The following is a 5,060-nucleotide window of genomic DNA, read 5'->3' on the forward strand; positions in this document are numbered from 1 at the left end:
CTGGTTTGAGAGGGGCTTACTCCAATGGAGAGAGGGTCCCTGATTGCCTAGAGTATCTTTTGTCCTCCTTCTGCTTAGCCCTCAAGTCTCTTGGAGGCCCCCCAGAATGTACATGCACAGGGTCGACCTGGGAAGCACATAGGGAGGCTCCCACCCCGTCCTCCACCCCTCCCCTGGCCCTGCCCAGCACAATCACACTGCCATCTTGGATACAGCAACTGGCCCCACTTCATTCAGCTGTGGGCATCTTAATGGCTCAACCATCTCTTGACCCAAGAAAGGTACTGGGGTAGGTGGGTTGGGAGTAGACTTCCTTGCATGCTAAATGCAAGGAAAAAGGAATTCTTGGCTTTTTGAGAGTGGCCAGTTTCTATCCCCATTCAGTGCCTCAGAGTGGGCTCCAAGATGCAGGCATACACATCCCTGGGCAGACTCGGAATCGGCCCCAACCCAAGATGTGGTGACCTGCAACTTCTCCTCGAAGATATGCCTGCCCTAGACTGAGGAGGTTTCTCCAGTCCACCTCAGGAACTCAGAACCTCACAGAAATCATTTGAAACAGCAAGGTGCATTCATATGTTCAACTTATCTGGTCTGGTTTGAGACCTTCATCTTCACTCTGCACCCACTCGCAGGCGCCCTGCCACCATATACATGCAACACAGCTGGCTTTGGTTAGGGAATGGCTCATGGCCTTGACTCCTAGGCTGGCCATTACCAGCCAGCCAGGAACTAATCACTGACTTCTACTCCCTGCAGGCCACCCCAAAGCACGGAGGCTGCCCGGTAGCAGCAGCCACAGAATGGGGTGGCACCTGGGCCCAGATGTGAGGGGCTCTCAGGCTGCACCAGCCATGTCTGGAAGGGTACGCCCGAAGACCAGGATCTTTCAGCAGATGGGGGCATGGAAGGAGGGGGCTGTGGACACAGGTTGCAGGCCTGATGATGGTCCCTGATCTCCAAGGAACACACTGGCTTCCCTGTTGGGCCCAATGCTGGTATAAGTAAGAGCTTTCTAGATATGGACAGAAAACAAGCTTACTGTGGGGGCTCTCTTCTTCCTTGCTCATCCTTCGGTCTCACAGAAATTTGGGCCAAGAGAAGAGGGGACAGGAAAGCAAAGACTAGCCCCTGGGATTTCTATATGGAAGCTTCAGACTCCAAGAAAACTTCCTCCATTCCCTCTTTTTCCCACAAGCAAGTGGAGGAGCCTGTGAGAGATCTCTGAGGCCCGGGTTGATTTCAGAGAGGTCCTTGCCCTCATGCACCGCGGTCCTGGCACTAGGGGGCGCTGGCAGCAGGGCCAGAAGGGCAGGAGAGAGGAGCACGGGCAGTAGCAAGAAAAGCAGGGGCTTCCTTAGGATATGACACTGTACCCAAGGAAGAAAGCCCCAGATGAAGGAGCAGGGAAGGCCACTAGCGTGGGGAAGGTTGGCGCCTTTCCACAGCTGCAGGACAGGCCCAACGTTCTTGATGCGAGTGCCGACACATCCACACTGCCAAGGAAGCGGAGGAGACCAGAGCCCGGGACCAAGCGCGGTACCCCCACTGCCCCACAGCAACCCCCTCAGCAGCCTCAGTGGCCCCACCCCACGAGTCCGAGTGGATGCACCTCATCCCGTCACGTGGCAGTGCAGGGACGAGATAAGCGTGCTGCTCTTGGTGTAACCTGAGCTGCCTTGCTCATATAGTCTCTTCACCAATTAGGCCTGGGTAAGATGGAAGTGGGCAGGTGTCTCCCTTGTCCCCAGACCCCAGGCTGACCAAGCTCTCCCTCAGCCTCCTCCCTCCTCTCCATGCCCACTGCCACTGCCTGGTTGGGCCTGCACGTCCCACCTAGATAACCTCAAGAGCTCCCCAGTGATCTCCGGACTTGTAGGACCCCTGCCCCCTCCTACGCACCGCCACACCAAAGCCAGAGTCATCTGTCTACAGCACAAATACCATCTTGCTTTTTCTCTGCTTAAAAACCTTCACCGACTCCTAACGGACTTCAGGATAAGGTCTGAACTCCTCAGCAGTATAAAATGGCCTTCTATGACCTTCCCCCAAACCTGACCTCACTAATGTCGCTCTTCGTTGAATTTGAGGCACCAAAGTAATGAACTTGTACAGTTTTTAGGTCTCTCCAGGCTGCTTTGGGCTTCTGGGCCTGTGCTCATAACACTCCTTCTGACTGAAAAGCCCTTCCCAGGCTCCCTCGGCCCCCAGAACACCTACTCATCTTCCAAAGCTTACTAGCACAAGTGTCCCTTCCTCTGTGAGCCTGTCCTGTTGCTCCGGCAGAGCTGGCCAGGCCCCTCTGCACTCTGCACCGACTGCAGCTGCAGCCCCTCTAACATGCTGCGCACCGTCTGCTCACGTGTGTGTCCCCATCCAGGTGGAGAGGCCCTCGAGGGCCTGTCCTGTGCCTTATCTCTGTATCCCTAGTGCCAATCACGGGGCCTGGAAAATAGCTGGTGCTCAGAAAAACATTGCTCGAGTGAATGAGTGAATGAACGATGTGGTAAGGGAAAGTGGAGGCTTCTTTAGCATGAACTACTAGAAAAAGAACCAGGGCCCGGCTGGTCCTGGCCGCTTCTGTTGAAGCCCTTTTCTTCTCACTGAGATAGAACAGTGAGCGTGTGTGGAAGTGGAGGAGGGGTGCACACACGTTCCCCCCTTCAAGTCATCCCGGCCGCCCAGCCCTAGGAGCAAGCGGCAAATGGAAATGTGTGGCCTTACCTTCCTCCATCCCGAACACATGCTTTGTTACTGTTGGTTTGTTCACGGACGCTGGGCTGTAGGCATTGTTTTTTTTTTCCTTTTTTTTTTCCTTTTGAAAAGAAAAGCATTGAGGAATCTTTTTGGAAAAGATATGGACAACGATCGAGAAGTACAGTGAGCTCTGCAAGCAGGTGGAAAGGGGATAAGGAGGTGTGGGGTGTCACGCTGGGAGGAGGGTAAGCTTGCGGCAGAATTCTGCAATAGAGGACAGTGACATGCATGTGTAGGGGGGCCGGGGACCAACCAGACTTGGGGGGCTCAGAGATGGAACTGTTGAGACAGAGCCGAGACCCCCTTCAGCATGGGGGTAGAGGGAGAGGAGCTACACCCGGGGCATGAGGGGCAGACGTGGAAGGAGAGAGAAGGGGCCTCTGGCCCATGCAGTGCCGGACGGCGCCCCATGCAGGTGGGGAGGAGACGGAGACAGGCTGCAGTTTTTAGGGACGACTCTGGTTGTTCTGACTCAGTGGCCCAGCTTCTGGCTGCCGCCCTCCTCCCCCACTCCCAAGACCCCCAGGTTTGGGCAGCTCTCCTGCAACTGAGGTGGACTTGTGGGGAAAGTTCATCAGAAACCAGCCGGGGCTGCAGGAGAGGGAGCTGGAGAACTAAGAAAGCATCCCCAGCAGCGTCCCCACTTAGTGAAAGTATGCCAGTGCTGGCCGGTGGGAAAAAGCCAGTTCTGAAAGAGGCTGTTTTCTGGGCCTCAAAGCATGGTAGGGGACAAGGAGTAGCTCCCAGATAAGTGGCTAGACTCGGACAGAAGGTCATCTGATTGTGATCTCACATCCTTCACTAACTGTGCACCTGGCAGGTGGGTGCTAGTCTCCCCATCTTGCAGACAGCAAAACCCAGGAGGAGTAGGAAGCCACTGTCCTGGCTACGCAGTCCCGGAGAGAGAGAAGTGGTGTTGGTGCAGACCCAGGATGGAGATGTCGGCAACTCCTGGCTGTGTCCGCCCACTCCCTGCTGGCTCCTACTGGAAGTGCGCCTGCTACCCACAGCTGCCCCTCTATGCCATGGGCCAGGACGGGGAAGCCACAGGAGTAGGGGGACAATGGAATGAGCAGCAACTCAAAAGGAGGAGCCTTGGCTCTCGTGAAATGAGCAAAGGAACGAGAAAGCTTGATCCTCATATTGCCCTACTCTATATGGAGCCTAGCAAAATTCAAAGGTGTCAGCGGAGGTAGAGAGGTGGCTGACCTTACTAGGGAGAAGCGACTGTGTTTACCCGGGTGTGTATGCCAAGGGCGACCCAGGGAGGAGTTGTTCTGTCTACGTGAGGAGGCAGGAGCGAGGCTGCCCACACACGTCGCCCTGCTCCTGGGCTGGGCCAGAGAGACGAGCGGGCCTCTCTGGGATAGTTCCTTCCACTGCCACCCCTGCCCCCCTCTGCCTACCCCACAGTGGGACACCGAGGCCCCTTTGCGAGGGCAGGAGCAAAGGGACTGGCTCTTGGGGCTGTGGTAAGTGCTGTTGAGCCAGGCAGGGCTCCACCTGGGGGAGAGGCAGAAGTGCTGGTCCCCAAGTCAGCTTCTCCCTTGAGGTTCTCCTTGGGGCTGCCCTCTCCCCTGGGTATAGACCCTTCCTTTCCTCGAGGCCGCCCTATACCTGTAAGTCAGGGACTTCTGGGGACTGACTGGGCAGAGGCCTCTTTTCATGAATCAGTTGCTTTACTAAGTTCCACGGTCTTGGTCTCCCATTTCCTTGGGAAGGGCACGAAACGGTGAGGACACAGAACTTAGTAAGCCCAGGTGGGTGGGGACCCCAGTGGAGGGTCAGAAGTGAAGTCCCACTTTGGGCTTGACCTTCTCTAGGCCTCTTCCAGGAGGCAGTGGATGGCAGTGGGGTGGGTGGCCAGTCAGAAATCCCGAGCAAAGCCCCTCTGGCTTCTCGTGGGGCGGGGGGTGGGGGGCATAGTGGAGAACCCAAGTCTCAGGATTCACAGGGAGGCTTGTTTCTGGGACCTGGTGGAGTCACTGAGGGCAGTGTCCTGCGTGTGCGTGTGCGTGTGCGTGTGCGTGTGCGTGTGCGTGTGTGTGTGTGTGTGAAGACGGTCCCTGGGACCCCTGGTTCAGCCTCCAGGCAGTCCTGGCACTTCACCTCACCTCAAATGGAGCAGCATCTACTGCCCAGCCCCTCTGGTGTTCTCAGAGGCTCCAGCCAGCCCTGCTCTGTGTACTTAAAGCCTCACAATGCTGCTCATTAAAGGGATTAGCAGAGCACTTTTATTGTGCCCTGGCTGCAGCCACACACCCTGGTCCCAAGCTAACCACCCAAATGGCCTGGTGGGAGTA

This window comes from Pteropus alecto, unplaced genomic scaffold, assembly GCF_000325575.1.
Source record: "Pteropus alecto unplaced genomic scaffold, ASM32557v1 scaffold98, whole genome shotgun sequence".
Classification (NCBI taxonomy): domain Eukaryota; kingdom Metazoa; phylum Chordata; class Mammalia; order Chiroptera; family Pteropodidae; genus Pteropus; species Pteropus alecto.